General features: G+C 42.1%; 1 long non-coding RNA gene across 1 annotated transcript in view; it reads left to right on the forward strand.

The window, feature by feature from the left end:
* Positions 1-522: 522 nt before the first annotated feature.
* LOC147601377 (uncharacterized) overlaps positions 523-22997 on the forward strand; it is a 183497-nt gene continuing 161022 nt past the window's right edge. The window contains exon 1 of the long non-coding RNA XR_015258007.1: positions 523-755. This is a non-coding gene — a long non-coding RNA (uncharacterized LOC147601377). The remainder of the gene's footprint in view (positions 756-22997) is intronic.

The following is a 22997-nucleotide window of genomic DNA, read 5'->3' on the forward strand; positions in this document are numbered from 1 at the left end:
CCCGGCCGCGGCAGCCTCCGGGGAGCCGAGCATCCCCGGCTGCCGGAGCACATGACCCCTGCAGGGAATTTAGCCTCCCTGCACCTGCAGGCTCTTGCCATCCTTCCTCCTCTGCTCCTGGTTTTCTTTTTAATCCTCTCATCCCCCCGCTCCCCACCCCCCCATCCATTCAGCTTTTACCTTTTTTTTTTCTTTTTTTTTCTTTTTTTTTCTTTTTTTTTTTTTTTTTATAACCAGAAGGAATCCCAACAGGGGAAAATAATATCAATCAGCTCCCTCCTTCCTCCCCCCCCCCCCAATAAAAAAAAAAGCACCACCCGCTAACATTTGGAAAAACAGCAGAGGACTATTGCCTCTCTCTTTAATTTTCAGTCGCACAGTCGGATGAATGAGCAAGAAAGGGGGAGACCTCAGCAGCCCCTTTAGACGTGGGGCTGAATTGATGGGATTGTGATTTGTAGGATTTCTCCACTTAGTCCCTGCCTCCTACTTGCTCTCCAGCCACTCCAAAGTCTCTTCCCCTCTCTTTAAGCAGCGATTTCTTTCAATCTCTCTCTCTCCCTCCCTGTGTCTCTCTCCCTCACACTCTCCCTCTCTCTCCACATACACTCATCTCCCCGGAGAGAGAGAGAGAGGAGAAACTCAACTCCCAAACACCGACCAGATGTCGAAGAAACGCAAAGCCCTGGAGGGCGGCGGAGCCCGGCTCCCCCCCGAGGACCCCAGAGCCTGCTTTGGGGCCGGCGAGGAGCAAGGTAGGGCGGCGGAGGCCTGCAGGTGGCCGGGCGGTTGGTGGCCGGGAGCCCCCCGCAGGGGCGCGGCAGCCTGGCCTCCCTCCCGCGGCCCACCGGCACCGGGCTGGTGACTTCGGCGTTTAGGCCAGGCTGTGCCCACCGCCGGGCTCGACACCGCAGGGCTGGTCCCACCGCACCGACACCGAGCTCCTGAGAGGGAGGCGAGGGGAAGGGGCTGCGGGAGGGTGGCCGAGGGGGGCGGCCGGTCTGCCCAGTGGTCCAGGCTGCCTTCCCTGCTGCAGTTTGTCACTGGCATGGGCATAGCCAAGCTGCCTCATTGATTTGTAGCTTGTGTAAGTCTCTGCTTGCAGGGCGCTCCTCGCTTGGGTAGCGAATGAGCTATAGGCACCTAATATATACGTTGTGGTTTTGCGTGGGTCCAGTTTCCTTCAGCAAGCCCCCATCCCTGGTACGATGTCGGTTGCGTCATGTTGAGGCTTCAGACGCCGCGCTTGCAGTGCACTTTGCATCCAGCTAAAGTTGGGTTTTCCCCAGACTTGGAGCTTTGCTGTAATTTTCAGGCTCCAAGTATTTGTGGTGAAAGCTGCTCTGTACTTTTTTGACAAGATAATATCAATGTAGCAGCTGAATGGTGTAAAATCAGCTATGCACACAAGTGTGAGGGAGTTCTGCAGCCGAATTTCTTGTTGTTGTTCAGCCAACCCAGTGGGTTCCCTTCCTTTGTGTTTATTTTAACTAAGTGGGCCCAGATGAACCAAGCTGAGCTACAGGGCTCTGGGCTTGTGGCTGTAATGCAGAGAGGAGAGGAAAATGCCGGTTGGATTCAGAGCAGCGTTTCAGGCTGTTGCGACTGGCTCTGGAGGCTACGGTGGGAGATGGTGGGTGTGTGGTGGCTTCAGATGACGATGTGAATGTGTCTCTGTGTGTGCTTGAATTCAGAAATGCGGTGCTTTTGCCTGGGCAGGTGTACACAGAACAGAGGGATGGAATGAGTGTGTTCTCCAACATGGAGTCCGTGGCCCTTTTTGTAAAGGACATGAAGGATCATAAAGTCACCCAGATCATGAAATTCACTCGCCTCTGTGGATGTTTTTGCTTTTTTGCAAGGAAACGTCTCCAGCACAGTGGCTGGTGTGCTCTTCTGGTTTCATTAGAAAGGAGCACTCGTAGTGAGTCACCATCTCTCTCAAAAAGATTTGGTTTAGGGTTTATGTGGTCGTTGGTTTTAAATTACTTGGCTCTCCCACAAGAAAATAAGATCCATGTTCATATTTCTTATCATTTCTCTGCTTATGACCAATCTTGACATGAGAGGGACATTTTCAGACCCTATGAATAACTTTATTTGCATGACAGCATTCAATGTTTTTGCAAAGTGGAATTTTGCTGTTACTAACCTGGAAAATCTTACCTCTTTGTCAGCAATGGAGGAGGTTAGACACAGAAAGGGCATTTAGCATAGACCTGTAAGTTGGCTATAGATTACATATAATTTTAATTTAAATGTATGCCAGTAGTGGGTGTAGGAGCACCTTACACGTTATTGTGATGCAGTGGTGTGTGCCTGGTTTTCTTTCTTTCTTTTGTTTTTTTTATTTAATTTTTTTTTTTAACTCCACGACAGTATTTCCTATAACACTTCTGGTTATGTAACAAGAAACAGAAAACAAAATATAACTTTAAAACAGGATTGTTTTTTCTTTATTTCAATGTGTACAAAACAAATGAAATGGAAAGTGAAAAAATATTTAATAAAGCATTGATGTGTATTTAAAGAGAGTAAATAAGGTATCATTTTCCCGGTAAGGGGACACAAGGTATTTTGTAAATCAAACATTGAAAACCTGTGCGTGCACCTAGGTAATCAGGCTTGTGTCGTCTTTGACATGGTAAATGATGAAACTGAATTTAAAATGCAGTTTTATTTCTGAACTGAAATTTATTTTTGTGAACTTTTATTCTGTTTATTTTCTCTATTTTACAGGAAGGAATGTTGCTTGTTAATTACATTGTCTGTGACTACGTAACTGTAGAAACCATTAGGAGTGTGCAATGTATCACGATGTTGTAGGGAGTGTATTTTTGTGTGAGCTGGTGGATGTGAAGCTTTCTTAAAGCATGAGATATGCAGGTAATATTTTTGGGTTAATCTGAACTATTTCACTATGAAGCACTGTGCTCTTACAGCAGGTTTACTACCTCTGTGGACAAGGTATACTTGCTAGTTTGGAAGAAGAGTGTGTAATATTTGCCCAGAAGTATGGAAAAGCCATGTAACTTCTGAGTTTTAGCATTAAAACGTGTGTGCATTGGGAACAGGGAGGGAAGGGGAAATGGGCATTAGTAAACGAAGGGAAGAAAAATAGAGAGCTCAGATTTCTGGAGGCTGCCAAATCCTGTGTTCCTGCAGAAGTTGAATGCAGAAGCCCTGCTGTCCTCGGCTAATGAGGTGACTTCTTTCGGTGACAGAAGTGTGAGTACATGAGAGCCTGGATCTGGGTCTGCCATCTTGTGTCTCTGTGTCACCTGGTCAGCTGAGGCCATGCATTGCTAACAGATGAATCTCAGAACCTTTTGAGGGTTCTTCTGTTTTTAAATCTTAAGAGAGTGTAGACTAATTCTTAGCTGCTCCAGACTGTGTTGGATATTTGGCCAACTGAAGTGTACGCTTGCAGAGTTTCATTCAGCTCTTGTTTATCCTCACTTGGCAAAGCTGTGGGTGGACAGACACTATGTAGGCCATGATACAGATTTTTCAGACTTCGTTGGTGTGGTTTTGTTTTTAACACTCCTTCCAACTATTTTATGAAGGACTCAAATCCATACTGTAACCTTTTACCTTTTCTTATGGGGTCTGATGCTGTATGTTTCAAGCCTCATTGGTGTGGAGAGAAGATAAGGGATGAGAGTACTCGGCATCTCCCACCTTCTCAACAGTAAGAGCCTGAACCTGTTTGTATAATTCAAGGCACTTCACTGTTTCACTTTACTAAGAGGTTAGCTCCTAAGGTTCATTCGCATAATCTGTGGAGACACAGTGGCATTTCTGGGAAGAATTGAGATTTTTACATGGGCTGAATTGCTTCCCAGAGGTGCCCCTTCCTTTCCTTTGTGCACAGAGCCTAGGGTAACTACACTGGTTTACTTGTCCCACTTGAAATGGCAGAAACTCCACCAAAGCTGATAGGGTCTTACCAAAGAAACCAGATGTGGTCGTTTGGTGTGATACCCAGAACGGAGAAGGTGGGACTTGTTCGTTGAAATGCAGGTCTCTGGACTCCCTTTATAATCAGGAAGCAGAACGTTTCTAGGGAGTAATTCATCTCTTCCTGAAGTGGAAGCCTACATTTAGTCAGCAGAATCAGATCTGAGAAGTGCTGTTTCTGCCAGCTGAATACAAAGGCAGTCCAAACATCTAGCATGGCTGTAGACAACTGTATTTCAGCAGATGACTCCTGCCTTTTGACCAGATCTTTCAGGCTTCATGGCAAAGATATTTTTCAGCTGCATTTGAAGCAGAGGTGATAACACTTCTGGTGATAACGCTTTTGCTCAAAATTGTAGCATAAAAAAAAATTGAAGAAGGATCCTGTTTTCTGTGAATCACTGTTTTCTATGAATGTGTTGAAAGCTAGAGTGGAAGATGTAAAAATGGAGGGTGTTGTTTTAAAACCAAACAAATAAAATGTGGACACTTCTCAGTACCAAATGCAACATGACATCGTGCCTAAATTATTCAGTAATGCTGCTCACGATTATCCACCAGTTCCTGCATATAGTATAATACAGAATTATGGAAATTTTCTTGCAGAGGTTTTTGAGCATGATGGATTCAGGGAAGGAAGAATCTTTACATTCTCATTGGGTTGCTCTTTCTCTATTTGGATTGCTTATGAAGACAAACAAATGCATTTCTTCTTCCACCTCCCCTGTGGTCCAGTTGTTCAGAGTGCTGAATGGTCTCCATTGTCACAAATATGAATGATAGTTGAGAGTTTTCTGTGCTTTACAAAATTGGTCTCTAAAGATAGAACCATTGCAAAACTCTTCCAGAGGCAAAGTTGAGCCCCTGTCTGCCCAAGAGCAACTTCTAAGGTGTGATTACTTTCTTTGAATTCCATGGGACCAGACACGTGCATAAAAATTAATCATGTGCATAAGGAAGCATTTGCAGGATTTTGAGGGTCTTAGTTTTCTTAACCAAAGTCCTGTTGAGGATCTCTTCTATGCAAAAGATACTTCCCTAGTAATTACTAGGAGGAGCAGTTTATACTAAACCGTTCTGTCTGACTAATACTAGATGGTTTGTGTGAGCGCTTAGCATTTGTGTTTGTCTTGAACTTTGGTATTAAGTTATTTATTATTATTATTAGATCTTAATTTGGGATCATCAGAGACAGGAAACCAAGTTCTGTCCTGTTATTCAAGGCTTACATTGATGTAATGGAAATCAGAATTGAACCCAACTTCTGAATTAGTTTCCCCCCCCATACTCAGTCTTCATCAATACAATTACAGTTACAATCTTTACTCCATTTGTCGCTTTATCATGCAAGTGACTATTGGGATTCCTTCGAGCTCTGCATGCTGTTGTTCATCTTCATGTTTTTCCAATACAGGTCAAAAAATAAAGGAGTTCTTCCCTCGTGTGCATGATTTGAGGCTTCAGTTTCTTCTGTACTTACTTTTCTCCATCCTCTGTGGCATGGCCATTCTTTTCTTTCCACTTAGCTTCCACTCCCTGAAGCAAACAAGCCCTCTTTGTCCCTGGATCCCACTCTAGAAGATCTGGCTACTTGGAGTTAAGGTGTTCAGTGACAGAGGCTTATGCATTTGTTACGGCGTGGGAAAGAGAGGGGAATTATTATACAGCTTGGGTTTTGTGCTGGACTGTAACAGCACAGAAATAAAGTGATCCTTTCCACGCCATTCAAAAGAAAAAAAAATTGTGTCACCAAAAAAAAAGAAGAAATGCAGCAACAGCTTTTTAAGGGCTTTGTTAACACTTTCCAAAGCTGATTAGCTCAATGGTTACTGGTAGTTTTCTGTATTAGATTTTGATTTTTGATCTCTTTCTTTTGACACAGTCAAGGATCTACCTTCCAGATGCTGTGAATGACAGAGGGGGTCTAACTCTTGGTTTTAGAGGATCAAATTCAACATGCTGAAAAGGAAGATGGTTTTACCAGCCCACTTGAATGTATGTGAAGCTGCAAACTGGGAATGTTGGAAAGATGTAAAGCTAAGGAGAATTCAAAATGTTTGGGAAGAGAGAGTGAGGACAAGGTGTATATACTGTGAAATAGCATTGTAAGCACTCCCTGGAAAATATATCTTCCTCAGGTGTTGTTGCTGTCTTGCTTTCCCATCCACTGTCTTGTAAAGACTTTTGAGGAGCTTTTCTGTATCCATTTGTTTCAGAAAGTTATGTTAGTGTGTGCCTAGGTATAAGTTTATGAGCCTTGTTTGAAGTAAAACACAACGGCTAACACTTGAGCATTTTGCTTAGTCGGTATTTCCATGTAGGAGAGGATTTTTCTGTTCAGCTGTGCAGTACTGCCTAGTACAGCTTGGGCCTGAGCTGCAGCTAGCAAGATGTGAGGTCACTCTCTGCATTCTAGGGGAAAAAAGCTATTCCAACTGACGTCATGAGGCAGGGCCTTAGGGAAAGGGGTGATATTTTAAGTACTTGACATAGTTGCTTTGGTTGGAAACTGTGACTTTGGGTGAATTACTGACTTACCCTATAAATAAATTTATCCAAACATTTAAAAAATGGAGATGACTTTTTAATTATTTGTGGGCACTTAAATATTTTGGCTATGCTGGTCATGTAGTGTGTATGGTAATGCTATAAAAATGCCTAGTGAGTCAGGAATTGAAATTTCAGCAAAAAGCAGTAGAGAAGTCTCCCAAGTGACTTTTAAAAATGGGACTTTGGTTAAATAACCAACTCTTCCAGGACAAGCATCTCTTGAAGCTTTGTGATAACTGTTTGAGACTCTGCTTTGGGCTCCATGATGTTGAAAGAGTTACTGCAATGATGGTGCTGTAGCCCCGTTTCCATCTGTCTGCGAGTGCAAGATGTGAGTCCATCCTCCTGGCTGGCCCCAGCCTGCAGATGGTGATACTCCAGTGTAGCAGTAAGTGTCAACTCAAGGTAGCAACTGCGGTTAAATGGAGTTGAAGTTGTGCAGCTGGCTGAGTCCACACCCAGTGGCTGATGCCTCCCTACCTAGAGAGTCAATGGGGAGAGAGCAGCTCCAAAGAAGCTCTTCAATGAAGACGTGATCTTCACTGCACAATGAGCTTGAGTGGCCTTCCAGAGGGGACGAGGACTAGTCTTTAGAGAGCCCAGCCCTCACCTGGCCTCAGGTGCTCCTCTGACTTGTAGAGGTGCTGCCTGGGTAATGGAGACTCTGGCTGACAGAGAAGAAAGGCTCTTGATTTAGGATGCCTTCTGAAACTTGCAAAAAAATGCTAAATAGGGAGGACAGTCATACAGGTGAGAGGATTATAAAGGAAGTGAAACTGAAAATGTAAAACCTTTGCAGGTTTCCTTTAATTTCTGATAGAATGAAAATCTGTGTGAATCTCCTCCTGATTTACTAACAATCTGTTGTATTGCTTCTGTTTCTCTTCCATAGCCACTCTCCTCTTCCTGCAAATAAATAAGTAAATGAAGCTGCTTCCCCACTCCTGGTCAGCCAAGGAATGCGCATCTACCCTTACTACGAAATGTATGGGGGAGAGTCCCAGTCTCCCTGTTAGGGTGCCCACATGCACCTGATCACACAGTGTTGGCAGGAGACTGCGTTTCATTGATGTTACCACCTTGCCATAGTTTCTGAGAACACATCTTGAGTCCCGTGCTTCTATATGGGAAAGGAGAAGGGTTGCACAAGCCAAGTGACATGAAAATGCAGATGTATTTATTTTTTTAAAGGCACTTTGTTGTTAATATGCAAAACCAGAGACTCTAATAATCACTAACAAAGCTCTTGTTTATTAATAAAGTTGCTTAGAGTTTTCACCCTGTGGCCTTAAAGTTTTTGTACTATTTGGGCATAATCTTGTTTTTAAGTTACTAGGGATAATGCAGAAACCTTGGCAACTCAGTGAGCAACAGTTGTGGCTTTGTGCTGGAGGAGGAGAAGCAGGACGCTGTCTGGGTTTGACAGGCTAGAATACAGTTGGTTTGTGTGCTTATCACTTCAGTAACAGTGTGATGGTTAATAATGTTGACATTTAAGGTGTGCCCACACATTGGGCAATTGAGCTTGTGTTCCTAAGCTCGTTCCTAGTATGTCTGCTAACATGTGGAGTGAGCAGCTGTATTTCAGGTTTCAAGCTGTATTAAAGCCATCCACATTGTGTTTTAGTTGAGTAGTGTATCTCAGCTGAGGGGTAGTTGGTAACAGATTGATTCTTACATTGTTTTTCAGTTAGTGTTGGCTCCAGACATAATACAGGAGAATTAAAAATGAAAATGAGTACAACACTAATCAGAGGTGGAGGAGTCATGCATGACAACAGTATGAAATGATAATTATAATAAATGAGAGAGGAAACAAAGGAAACAATCCTCAGATTGTATTTGGATTGCACTAATAGATGTACAGCCTTCAAGAGAATCATAGAATCATAGAATAGTTTGGGTTGGAAGGGACCTTTAAAGGTTATGTCATCCACCCCCCCTGCAGTGAGCAGGGATGTCTCCATCCAGATCAAGTTGCTCAGAGTCCCCGTCCAGCTTGACCTCGAACAGCTCCAGGGATGGGGCATCTACCACCTCTCTGGGCAACCTGTTCCAGTGCCTCACCACTCTCTCAGTAAAGAATTTCTTCCTTGTATCTAATCTGAATCTACCCTCTTCTAGTTTAAAGCCATTACTCCTTGTCCTATCACTACAGGCCCTGCTAAAGAGTTTGTGCCCATCTTTTTTATAGACCCCCTTAAAGTGCTGGAAGGCTTCTAGAAGGTCTCCGCAGAGCTTTCTCTTCTCCAGGCTAAACAACCCCAACTCAGCCTGTCTTCATAGCTGTCTTCGTAGGAGAGGTGCTCCAGCCCTCTGATCATCTTTGTGGCCCTCCTCTGGATCCACTCCAACTGGTCCGTGGCTTCCTGTGCTGCGGGCTCAAGAGCTGGATGCAGTACTGCAGGTGGGATCTCACCAGGGTGGCGTAGAGGGGGAGAATCACCTCCCTAGACCTGCTGGCCATGCTTCTTTTGATGCAGCTCAGGAGACAATCAGCCTTCTGGGCTGTGAGCACACATTGCCAGCTCGTGTTGAGCTTTTCACCCACCAGGATCCCCAAATCTTTCTTGGCAGGGCCGCTCTCAATCCCTTCAGCCCCCAGCCTGTATTGATACTGGGGGTTGCCCCGACCCAGGTGCAGGACCTTGCACTTGGTCTTATTGAACCTCATGAGGTTCACATGGGCCCACTTCTTGAGCTCATCCAGGTTCCTTCCCTTCAGCATGGTGACCGCACCACTCAGGTTGGTATCATCTGCAAACTTGCTGAGGTTGCACTCGATCCCACTGTCTATGTCATTGATGAAGATATTAAACAGTACTTATATAAGTTTAGAGATGAAAGTAGAAGAATGACAGAGCGAAGATGTCAAGGCACCTGGAAAAAGCAACCACTGCATAAGCATAGGCTAAATGTCAGAAGAACACCATCTTCAAGAATAGCCCTTTTTATAATCATTTTTATGCAATTGTTATAATCTTTATGTAGCTGTTAGTTTAGCATAACAAATTAATATCTATGCAAGATAAGCAAATTAACTGTTCTATTTGTGATCAGGTTAGCTTGTGCTGTCTGTAATTATTCAGGCTTGCAGATCTGCTCTGTGTATTGTTAATCACTTTCTAATGTTATGTTTCATAACTAAGGATTGCAAATGAGTAAGATTAGATGGTAGGTCTCTGTTTTAACGGCCCATGCAAGTTGTCCAGCTGTCTTTGTGAGAAAATTGAAATAAGTTACAGGTAGCTTCAACTTTGTGTGACCTTGCTGGAAATGGGCCTAGAGCCCTAGAGGCTGTCAAGAAACAATTGAGTAAGTGGCCTTCTTCCTGCTTTTCACCTGTTTTTTGCCATCTGTGTAAGACTGCGTGAGGGCTTCTAGTCTCTTTCAAGGCCAAACCAAAAAAGGGTTCTCAAAGTCACATCATGGCTTGTCTGGGCAGTGGTAACTAACAGTTGAACCTGGAGGGAGCTTGTGGATAGTTCTCTGCTCTGCTGCTTTTTCTCGGTGTAAGGAAGGCTTGACTTCTTATGAAGATTAGTACCTTCATGGAAATGCAAGAAATGTTGTGCAGAACAATTTTTGCATTGGTTTTGCATTGACTCTTGACTTCAGTGTTTGGGGGATGTTGATGGATTGTTTTGTTTTGTTCTCTTTACGGTATGTGAAGAACTGCAGCATTTTCTTGCAATGGAACTTCTGATTCCAGGAGACGATGCTGTGGCCCATGTAGGGTTTTGAGGGAAATCACGTGGATTGCATTAGGTTCCGGTCATGGTACCTAAAACAGGCTAGTTCTGAACATCCAGATACTTTTCTGCAGAAGCTCCTATTTGAACATTGGTCACTATTATAGCACTTGTGCTTTGACTTGCGTAGCCTGTTAGTTTCAAACTATGTATGTTTGCCTTAGCATGGCCAAGTTTGAAAGTACTTGAGATTTCAGTGCTGTGTGCAAGAACCACATGCTGAGATTCAGGTAGGGAGTTGAAAGTGCACGAGATACATTTGACTAGATGAGAGGCCTACGGATGGCACGTAACAATGGCAGCATACAGCTCCATAGTTTTAAAACTACACAGGAGGACAACTGTGACCTAGCCACACACCTTCCTCTGCCACAGCCAGGGGAAGGAGAGACCCACCGCGGTTAGTCTGCATAGGTAGGGAGAAAGCTACAGGTAGTCATCTTTTCCTCTCCATTCTGTGAAATGCAACGCTGCAGTCTTGACTGGTGGTAGGTAGTACTTGCAAAGAAACCTAAATGTGCACCTCTGCTAATGCTGCTTACATGCAGCTTTGGAAAAGATTTTCATGAAGATATGAAGCTGCTAAATCCAAGGGAGGGGTGGATTAACACTGGGAAGAGACCAATGTAGTTATACAAATATATGCTGTATACAACATTTTTTATGGGGTTTTGAAGGGCCAAAGGAACTAGGGAATTCTTTATCTAGGCCTTTGCAGTTAATGATGCAAGTGGCTTCTGGTATGCAGCTTCTTACAGAATGCTCTTGACAGATGCCATTCATTCTATGACTGCAGCCCAGGCCTTGTGTGCTCCCGAGATTTTCCTTGGCAGGACTATGTCTTCTCGCCTTCTCCTTGTGTCACTCCCAGGAAATTCAGAGTAATTAGGAATAGGCTGTGCCTCACTGGTTTTTAAAGGCAGAAGATGTGTGATACTTAACCTTTTTTAATAATAATTAAAGAATGATAGCAGTCATTTTTGGTTGGGAAACTGCAGAATAAGCACCACTAATCCTAAAGCATGATATATTTTTAATTTGGGATTATAGTAGACTGTGAAGGAAAGAGGAAAAAATGTAAAGCTTAACATGAAGGAATATTTAATTTTATTCAGGAAAAATTTTGGCAAAAATCCCCTGGATCTGCACAGAACCTACAGATTTAAGATGTCTTTGCACAGCCAGAGGCTGAGATCATGGCTGTCTAACTACAGTTGGATATTTTCATATCTGCCAAGTTTAGTCTTAAATAAATAAATGAAAAAAAGGTCATGCTTCATGCTTTGTTCAAACTCTGGAAACGGTTCTCACTTAATATTCTAGGGGACAGTGACCTTCCTTTGAGAGTACTGTCCTCCTGCTCAAAATCCTGCATGGAATCAAGAAAGCAGCTGTTTAAATGAAGCCATGCAATGTCTGAAGGTACTTTCTGGAATCCCTTAAAATGACCCTCGCTCGTTCAAGAACTATGCCCCCTTACTGCCAGGAGTGCAGTAAAGTCAGTCACTGGAAATCTATTAGTTGTGGGCAATTGCAAGTGCGTTGCCCAACATTAACCCACAAAAAGGAAAATTAACACAGTTAAGAGTAATTCTTGCCAGAGAAAGATGAACAAATAGGAGCAGAAGCTGAGTGGGAAGCTTCTAGCAGCAGGAGGGGGGGACGACTGTAAAGATCATCTGTTCAGACGTGCTTTTTTACTTCTCCCCCTGCAACTCCACAGGTATCTCTCCCTTTCTCATTTTTTTAAAGACACAGATGCAAATATACCTAATAGCTCCTGTGAAATCTGTAATAAGGATCGGCTAGCCAGGAGGCCGTTTTCCAGGACCAGTGTGATCGAGGGTAATGTTTTTACAATGAGGTCATGTGCAAAGGCAGCCTCAGCTGATGGCAAGCTTGTACTTGAGCACTGAATAAGCACCTTGTCTTGCGTGGTCCCTGCTCCAAAGAGCCTGCAATCTAATAAATTTGGCACACTCATACAGGGCTGTATTTTAAAAATTGCTCATTTAATGCTTTTTGTTTGTTTGTTTAAAGTCATTGAACTCTTCCTTCTTTATCTCCCTCTATTTACTCATCTCTGTCTTAGTACTCCAGCAAGCCAGTTTTGTGCAAACTGTTTTTCTTTACCTCACAGAAATACTGTCAAGTCCTGTGAAGACAACCACGAGATCGACAGGAAGGAAGCAGCAAACAGGGCAGAGAGTGTTTTCTGGTAGGCCTGCAAAGAGAGCAGGAAGGTTGGGCAAGGAAGTTGTATCAGCTTGCTCTTATCTTCTCCTTTATTTACAGTTTTCTGATGCTATTTCCCCTTTCCTCAGAAATGCCCATCTCTGTGATTGTCAGCTGCATCTATGCCCTGCAATAACATTGCTGTTCAAGCGGCAGGATGGAATGGAGCATGTAGGTGAGAGAAAAATGTCCAAAGTCAAACAAACTCAAGCAGGATTTGGCCAGAATGTTTTGCTTCAAGACTTATAAGCCAAAAAAGCTCAGAAAAAATGTCTCGCCTTGTTGTGCTATGTTCATAGTCGTGGCAAACCACATAAAGTCTTACGTGGCGTTTTGTGACCTTCGATGCAATGACCTCTTTCCAAATCCACGCAGACTGTTCAAGTCTTTGCTGGCTTGTCATGACTCAGCTTGAATGACACCAGTTAGTTTATACAAATTAAACCATGAAGTAGCTCATGATTCATTCTGATATGGAAAGGTGGTCCTTTGCACTATGTTGCTGTTTGAGGGTGACTCTTCTTCACTGAGTTTAATACTCATCTCCTTTTACTGAAACCAAAAGTCAATATTTTTGAAAATAATGATATTAGACATATAGAAATCTTGTTTGGTCATTCTTTCTTTTATCTGTTTGAAAATACTTTTCTTTAAAAGAAGCGAAATGTTCTTAGTATTTTATTCTGCTGTGAAAAGTCTCTCTTACCAAAAAAAAAAAAAAAAAGAGGTGGAAAGAAAAGGTCATTCACTCATTAGAACACCTTGCTGGGGGTATTTAGGGATGCCTTTTGTGAGTATTGTTTTAGGATGGTTGGGGTTTTTGTTTATTTTCTGCTGCCCACTAAATCTAGTGGAAAGGAAACAAAACCCACCTGATGAGTGGGGAGAGTAGTTTACTTGGGATGTTTTGGCTTGGGATTTTTTTGGTTTGGTGTTTTTTTTTTTTTTTTTTTGGGAGTCATGCAGGGGAACTTAAGAAAGATAATGAGCTTGGGTAAGTATTACTGAGGAGGACACTGAGAAGGCTAAAGTAGTACAAGTTTATTATAGAGTTTTGTTTGACCAGTGATGCTTTTTGCTGCTGGTTATGGTGCTAGGTAAAATTGGAAGGGGTGTCAGTGTGGCTCTTGGGACACAAGTTGAATTTGCTTCCTTACAATAAAGATTTTTACATGGATTTATTGAGAATGGAAATCCAGGAAAAGATGCCAAACAGGGAATGCCATGACTTCATTTTACAGCTCCCTTCACCGTATTTCTAGCATTTCATGTTGAATTCTTCCTTTTTAGTTTTTCCATCTAAAATGGTACTCCAGATTCTCTTGCAGGACACTGTCCATGGTTTCTTCCTCTCCAATTGTTTATGCTTAATTTAGAAAATCTACATAAGTGCTATGATAATGTATAACCTAATGATTTTCCTTAACCATTTTCTTCCATCCTCCAGATGTCTCTGGAGTACTACATGGTATAGAAAGTTCATTTTGAAATGAGAGCTGGGCTGGACTATGTAGTGTATACTTGGATGTCAGCTGGAGGAAAAATCATGTTAGGTCATCACTGGAATCACTGGAAACTGCTGGCACAGCTCTGCTTTTCAGTAACTTCTTGTTCTCTTAACCTTTCTCATTTTATTAGAAAATAATGAGAGACATTAAGTAACTCCTCATCTACCTTATATCCTTACATAAAAGAGAATGCCATGCTGGTGCTGTCAGAAGTGGTGTTGAACTGTACAGCTGTGGTACTGAGGGTTATTAGAGATGGAATATGTCTGTAGCACGGCATTTGTAAAACTCCAAAAGTTATTACTGAAGCCCTGCATACCAGGTTAGGCTTATGGGGGTTTGTGGTGGTTTAGCCCAAGTTACCACACAGTTTCTCACTCACCCTCCCCCTATTCAGTGGGATGGGGGAGAGAAATTGGGAAGAAAGGAAAATTCGTGGGTTGAGATAAAGGCAGTTTACTAAAATAGCAAAGGAAAACTACTATAATAACAGAATATAAGGATACTAAAATATACAAAATGAACGATGTTCAATTTCTCACCATGCAATGTCCCAATGACTGATACAGCCTGTCCTGAGCAGTGATCACGGAAACGAAAACCAAGCAGCAAGCAAAGGAGCAAAAACAAGCCAGCAAGGTAGAGGGAACGATGCCAGCAAGCAAGAGAGAGGAAAGATGGATGCAAAGGATGCATGCCAAGGATGCCCCCTCCCATGGGCAATGCCCACTTATATACTGAGCATGACGTTTATGGCATGGAATACTCTCTTTGGCCAGTTTGGGTAAATTATTCTGTCTTTTGCCCAGCTTGAGGATGGGGATTATGGAGTCTCGGTTGGTGTGATATTGCCCCCAGGGCACTGTGTGGTAGTGATTGGTACCTTTTATTCTTCAACCTTCAGCTTTCCCACAACGGAAGGGTCCTTCAAGAGCTTGGGCAAGGTGGACAGCTGTTTATTTTCCTCTGTCTCCACGGTGGCTATACCAAAAGCCCACCGGTGCCCTTTTGGGTCTTTGAAATACCTGCTCCTGAGGTAATCTATACCAAGAATGCAGGGAGCATCTGGGCCAGTCACTATGGGGTGCTTTTGCTACTCATTCCCTGTTAGACTCACTTTGGCCTCCAATATAGACAGGTGTTGGGATCCTCCTGTCACTCCAGAGATACAAATGGATTCTACCCCTTTATAGCTTGATGGCATTAGGCTACCCTCTGCACCAGTGTCTACTGAGAGAAAAATTAATTCCATCCCTGCTGAAACCAGGCCAGGGTTTTTGCTGGGGTTTTGTGTATTTGTTTTGTTTTTTTGTAAGTAGTTTTTTGTTCCTTAACAAGTTTTGTCTCATTTTTAAGTGATGTTTCACTTTTAAATGATGACCAGACACGATGGGTCTTAGACTGTCATGACCAGCCCTTCAGCTGAGGTCAGAAGCTCTGAACTTCTTCAGCTGTTTCATCAGCTTGGTGAGATTGTTAAAAGCAGATATTCTCTCTCAAATTTTGCTAATCACTGAAGAGCACAAAGACAACAAGGCAATGCTGAACAAACCCCATATGTCTCTTTGTGCTGCCTACATGTTGTTGTATTGTACCCATCTTTGTTCATTTTGCTTTCTTCTGCTTTGCCTCGCTGGTAAAAACTCTTCTCCTTCCTTGTCCTCTTTCTAAATCTACTCTGCTCTGCTCAGAATTTGCTTTCTAGAGCAGGAATGTTCATCATTTTGTCAGATCTGGTACTTGGTAAGGAGTGGGGCTAGGGATTGAAGAAGGAAAAAGAGATGAGTTTTGGTGTCATCTCTGTCTCATTCTACAGACTACTGAATTGTATTATTTCTTATACTGGTTTGTGGCATTTGGGCATTTGTATTTTAAAATAACTTAAACTTAGGAGTTTGTTTGTCAGGTAGCAGAAGATGAGAAGCACCTGCTCCAAGAAAGCTAGCTGAATTATCCAGGTGGAGCAGACTATACTCAGGAGGAGTTGAAGGATGTACTGAAAGGATGGGGAAAAATGGTTACCAGAGTGGAGTGATATATGTATGTATATTTAGTAATAATAAAAATAATTTTTGATATTTACTAAGTCTGTGGAAAAGCTGGTTTTGCCTTTCTTTCTCTCACCTCAGGATTTCTGAGCTCAACTGTGGGTATTGGTTAACTACAGGCCAGAATTCTCTGCCTGACAGAAGAGATACTTTAGTTGCAGGAATCTTTGTGGTTTTGATGGTTTTTATTTTTTTTTTTCTTCTTGAAGATGATGACAGCCTACCAGATCTGATTTAAAATTGGTAATTTTAGATAATATATTGATACTTAGCTTTTTTCCCCCCAGCTCTAAGTTAAGTGCACTTTGAATTTGTGCATAGGCAGAAATAGGATTTTATTTCTGGAATCAATGTTGCCCTTGCTGACCTGGCAGAGAATATGGTATATGACATTAAGCCCCATCCTTACACAGGGAAAACTGTTAAGGTTAGAGGTGTTGCATTGGCCAGTACAGTTTGGCCCTGCTTAACTACTCTAGAGCAACAAATTGGTGCTGCTTGGGAAAGGGAGATTGAGATGAACGTTCATCCACTGTTCTCACCCTTGCTTGAGCTGGTGAGGGGTCTACTATGAATATGCCTGATGTGATGTTTAAGGTGGTTGAATTGAATCTGGCATGAGACTCTAACAAGAATTATTGGAAGAAACACTCACTTTTGAATATAGTGTGTAATAATTTTTTAAAGTGTTTGCTGAACATGTTTTTCTATAATAAATTTCTACAGCATTTGAATGTCTTCTGTTGTTTTTTCATGGAAGTTTCACATTTCAAACACCTTACGCATGTTGTGAGAGTCCTTTCACCACAGGAGGTGAATCATCTGAATTATTCTTATTATAAGTGGGCTTCTTGATTTAGTAGGAGTTCTCTGTTTTGACAGTTCTACCTTAACATTAGTCTGGGGGTCAACTGCTGTTTGAAAGTCTGGCTTTTGAGTTTTCCCAAACTTTTTTTTTTTTTCTTATCTGAGGGGGGCTTTTTTTGCCTCCAATAGTGGATCATTTGTCTTATGATAGCTTGAACAGATGTTTTATGTCAAGGTTACCGACTTCTCCTTCTTGTCTAAGCGACAGGCAATTAGTATAAACAACCCCTTCCCCTTGGAAAATCCTTTGGATTGCCTTGGGGGGGGAAGGGAAGGGATTTTTGGGGGGTGGGATTGTTTGCTTTTAAATAAAACGGACACTTGAGACATGTCTTCTGTTGTGTTTACTGGAACTACCTCCCAGCACTAGGATCTGCTGGAGGAGGACTGTCATCGATTAAAGCACTGAGCTGTGGTTGCTTTAAGAGAAGAGACAGCCTGTATTGATTTTGTTCCCTTCATGTTTTCATATGTATGTAGGGATCAAAGAGGTGGGTTCTGTCAGCGGTTCATGGCAAGGCAATACTGGAAAAAAGAATATCAGATGCTTCTCAACTTTAGGTCTGTCTTGTATCCTAAGAAGAGCCCAAAGACAGCCTGAGAAAAGTTACCTGGTGTTTCCTGGCAGGCTCACTGAACACTCAAGCGCTAGGTAGGAGGATTGGCTTCCATGGTGTTCCGATGAAAAGAAAGCCGAGAACCAAGTTTTTTAGTACATTTATAAAGGGCAAATGTTTTCCCTGCTTTTTGCTAACAGTATGGCCCACTTGCCTGTAATTTTTAGGTTGAAGCCAAAGAGCACACTATCTCAGCAACCTTCACAAATGATCTCTCTACCTGTAGGAATCAATTGAAATTAGTTCCATTTTGGCCTTTCATGTTGGAGGTGTACACAACTTGTTAATGGAAGCTTTTGGAACACTGCTAGTAATGAAGTGGTAGGACAGTACTTGAGGATTAGCCACTGTCCAACCATCTTTCATTTGCGGCTAGCTTTCTACGGTGAAGTTCCTCTTGAACATCTCTTTCCTGTCAGGCTTATGCACAATTCAAAATGACTGTTTATTACAATAGCTTAATAAAGAAGTCCCAACTAGAAGTGGCCCAACTGCAGTAATGATATTTCTTTCATTCCCTGCTAACAGTTCTCATACAATTTATTTCACTAATAGTTTTAATAGTCCTTTTTACTCGCGCAGGCTTTCTGTCTCAATTTAGTTTCTACTTGGGCACAGACACCAGCTACAGTTAGGTGAGAGGTGCTGGGTGGTGGGAAATACGAAAGAAGCTTGATATCAAGGAAGACAAGGGATCTCCACTGTCACTGAGGTCACATGCTCACAGAGAAGACAGGTTTTTCTATACTGGAGTTTGCTCATGGCACTGATTATAGCCCTTGCTATATGTAGTGAAGACAGGCAGCCACTGCTAGAAGCTTTGCTTCAGCAAAGTCTGATACTCAGAGCTCCCTTACAGTTGTTGAGGTTTTTGCTTGCCTAAAACCTCCCTGTTTTGCAGTAATATCTAAAGGCTGCTTGCTAGTCCTGCTGGAAATATATCGTTCCCAGACTTCTGTATGACAGTTTCCCCAGTGGGCTATTTTCTTTCACTCATTAATAAAATGACTTCATTGCCCGCGGAGATACCCACCTGTGGCTCCATTTCCCCAAAACTGAGAGGTGGATGCCTTTCCTAAATCTTCTTGGGACTCCATGCTCTTTGCTGTAAGTCACAGCCCTTGTAGGTGCCATTATCCCCAGTGCTGTGCAAACAGAAGTCACGTAACACGTCCTTCTTCAAAGAGTTTCCAGATCAAAACAAAAAAACCTGAAAATAAAGTGAATATTTAGGTAAAGCTAGATTCTGGATCTATCTAAGCCTTTCTTAAAATGCACACCAACTTAATAATCTTGAGAAGAAAGCAATAAAATATCCACTATGAGCTGGTTCCTTTTTAGGAGTAGATGTGGGTTTAATATGCTCTGTGCTAAGCAGAAACTCTGTGGTTTAATCCTGAATTTGGAGACTATTCAATATTTGAAATGCTGAGGTTTATGTTCTGGTTGTGTCTCCAGGTAGGAATTTGTACCAGTTCTTCAAGACTTGCATGAGCTCCCATGTGGCAGTATCACCACCAGTGGTACTGAGAGATCTCTCTGGTACAAACGGTAGATGTGGACTTCTGTTTTGCATCTGAGGAGGGGAAGAGGAGTGGTTTAAAGCAACATTTCACCAGGAGTGGTCTTTCATAAAGTTTAAACACCTTTATGTAGTAATAGCAGCCTTCTGCACTGCTTGGAGGGGTGCTGTACCATTCCCTGAAATGCCAGAAGTACTTAAGCCTTGCTTTTGATCCTGCTTCTTCCAAGTCCAGCATGCTGCCTCACTTTTGAGATTCCTAACAACAAAATAGTTTTGCTTTTTTTCTTCTGTGTTTTGAACAGCCTATCTTTTACACACTGGAACGAAAGCCTTTGGGTGTATTTTAGACCCCTCTGTCCCGAGGCTGTATTTTGAAGGGTTTGCTTCAAACATTAAAATTGTCCTTTTTTCCTTTTTTCACTTAGGAAATGAAAGTATAGTTAGTCAAGGTCTTAAAACGTAGGTCTCTTTCTTTTCTTGCTATGATTACTAGGTTTTTTTTTTTAAAGGTTCTTTCTTTGTGCCCATTTGCCCAAACACTCATCAATCAAAGAAGAGTGAAGTGTGGAGGGAAACCTGTGGTGCCCACTGATCTCAGTGGCTAGTTTGTGGTATGCTGCATGTTGCAAAAAACCTCTTGGCCCTGGCTGTGCAGTGTACAACACTGGACCGCTTGAGGCCTGAGTGCTGGAAAGAGCATGTAGATCCTGTTTCTACGGGGCATGTGGCAGTGAAAGGAAAAGAGATAGAGAGGAAAACAAATTAATGTGAGGTAGGGAGTAGCAAAAAGAATGGTCTATTTGTGAGGAGTGTATTGCTGGGGCGTCTGGGGCTGACTTGGGTTGGGAGATTAAATAGTGACAGATGGTTCACATGGTTTTCTAATGCAGGAGGAGGTATGAAGCATGTCTGTGTTTGTGTGAGAGAGCGCCAGAGCTTGGAGGATTGATTACGTGCGAGAAGCTTAGCATGTGAGCACAGTGTTTGTGTGCAAGCATGCAAAGGCAGGGGTGTTTGTGTCAAAGGATGTGTGTGTGAGAGAACTTCTCTAGCTGCTGTGTGTGTGTACTCAAGGGAGGTTCTCATGTTGATGTTGTAGAAAGAGAGGACCTGAGCATATTTGTGTAGGCTGGTAGGTTTTGTCGTGATTTTTTGTTTGTTTTTTTTTTTTTTTTAAAGCTGATGTAACTTGTTTCACTGTAGAACTATAAATGCTGCAAAGATTTATTTCCCTGCTGAAATGTTCTTTCCTGCAAATATTATAAGTTCTTGAAACCTCATTATTTTTAATAAAGCATTCTGTCATAGGACATAAAATTTTCTGTTCTGATATTTTGAAGTATGATGAAGCCAAGTTTTGCAGTACATACCTAAGTCATAACATATAGAAGGCACTTAATTTGTGGACCATTACAACATACTTTGGGTCATGTTATAGCCAAAGGCTGTGACTTAATTTACCCAAAAAGTATTGTAATCACATTGAAATGCACTTCCTGAACTCTCTTACCTTTTTTTTTTATGGGCTGATTTTTATTTTATTTTATTTTTTTAATGATAAGTAAACAGTCAAGAGTGAGCATTTATTGGCCACAATGGACAAGAATGTCATGTTGCTGACAATCTGTCAGGAAATTTTGGTTCTACCCAGAATTTTCCAGTCGTGTTATAAAGTATAGCCGTGTATAGTAGTATTTAACTTAGCTAGATTACTTAATGAATAAATAGAAATCAAGATTTGGCCAATACTGGTATGGCTTAAAAATCGTTGTGGGGAATGATCAGGATTGTGTCAAAGCTTTACAACAGCCTCACAGCTCTGCTGTTCAGTCAGAGGACTTTAGAAGAGCAAAAGCAAATATATCGAATTTGAACAAACTAAGAATATGTCTTAACGAAATCAGTTTGATGTTACTCTGTTTTACTGTAGTCTTTCTTGTGTGTTTTATCATGCTTTTCAGACCTGCTGTGTTTCTCCCCATTCATGGTCAGCACATTGAACTCATTCTGAGAAATCTACGCAGTCCTTAAATTCTTCTAGGTGTAACAGAACCTGTCCTTCAGATATTGTTCTGTTTTTTCCTGTAGTTTGTGTTGGTTTTTTTTTGTTGTTGTTGAGTTTTTTTCTTATTATAGGGTAGCCTGTGATGACTTTGCTTCTCTACAGTCTGAGCTCAATATGACAAACAAGAAATCTATGAAAAAATAAAACTTCATCCTAGTAGTAAGAGTCTAATTGCAGACATTAGTTTATGAGCAATTGGTTGGGAGTAGGAAACTGAACATTTTTTAAGGATGGCCTCACTTTGGCTTCAGCTTGCTGAACACATTGTAAACTTCTTTATTCTAATATATATATAAGTAGCATGCCAGGAACTGTCAGAGAGAGAGGTGTTGAGTATGAACTTAAGCTATTCTTTTTTTTAACTTATTAGATAGTCTGACACGTTAGGGTAATATGTTCTGCTGCAGTCGTACTGCTCCCCCATCAGCTTTATCCTGCCAACTGGGGAAAACCGTCCAGTTCGAAACTGCCAGGTCGGAGGTGGGGGCTATGGAGGAGTCACCCCGGGGAGGTCTGTAACTTCCACTCCATGCTGCAGAAGTGCCCTTGCACGCTGCCAGGAGCAGTCAGCTACTGAAAAAATTGTACTGTAGTTGAGAGGTGGGGGGAAAGGCCGTGACTATTCAGGGATGAAAGAATTGGTGCTGGACAGCCAATGTGACCCTGCTGTCTCCAGTGGTCTTGGATGCTCCCACAGAACAGGCAGGCAGTTCCTATGTGGGGAAATAGAATTAGAGGGGCAGCTCCTGACACCTGTCAGTAGGGGATGGATTTGTACTCTGGAGCAGAGTGATTGCCTCTGTCTGGTTTGAATAAATATTCTCCTTGTTTGCATTTAGTAATTTTGGTTGATACTAAACTCTTGATGACCTCAGTGCAACTGCGTGGAGAATAAGCTTGTCGAGTTGGTTTGTGTTGGTGGGGGAGGGGAGAGGGAACTGGGAAAAAGAAAAGGTTCGTTAAAGAAACAATTGCTATGTTTGGTACTATTGCATGGCAATGATTTCCTCAAGATGTTTCTGCCCTAAACGTTACATCTTTGCTAAAACACTTCTGCCTTGCATTCTGTCCCGTCACATTGCTTGCATTGGGAGCAAAATAGCCCAGGTACGGGGGCTTGGTATTGCCTGTTTTTGAGGCCTTCAGTATTTGTTGTACTATTTTGTTACACGTCTACCACAAGGCCCCAGTGAAGCTTCTGTCTCCAGAGTCCTATTTTAGCTTGCCTGAAAGCTCGGCTGAAACCCATGGGCTGAGCTGAGCAATCTCAGGCTTGCTCGCGTTTAAAATCTTACCTCAATGCTAAACAAAATTTTTACCTAAGCTTTTTGAAGTGATTCAGTCCCCAAGCTTTAAAGCAACTGAGAGCTGATGTGAACCTGGCACGAAGATGTTTCCATATATCTGTGTGAATTTGTATTGTGTGCTTGTCATGTACTGCAAGCCTTCTTAGGACATGAGAGGTGTCAAAGAGCTGTTCTCATTTTACTCTTTTGGTGCAAAGTTACTTTGACCATTAATGGTTAAATTATTCTGCCTGCTTCCATGGTATCAGAAAGTCAAATATAACTGATAGGGATAAACTGGTTTTCTGTCTTCTTTCTCCTTTCCAGTTCATTATGTCATCACTAGTATGGAAATTTTAGTACCTTTTTTATTGTTTCTTTCCTCTGACTTCCAATATCTGTGACCGTGTTTAGTTACTATGCTGTGATTAATGGCATGTGGTGATGGAAAGTTAAGTGATACCTCATTTGAGTAATGTTTATAGTGTTTTCTGTTAGAAGATTGATGCCTTGTAGGAGTCTGACTTATCTCCCTTGTCCCATTAGAAAGTATGCAAGTTTCTATTCTATAAGTTTTAAGAGCA

The sequence above is a fragment of the Chlamydotis macqueenii genome, chromosome 3, assembly GCF_036417535.1.
Source record: "Chlamydotis macqueenii isolate bChlMac1 chromosome 3, bChlMac1.mat, whole genome shotgun sequence".
Lineage (NCBI taxonomy): Eukaryota > Metazoa > Chordata > Aves > Otidiformes > Otididae > Chlamydotis > Chlamydotis macqueenii.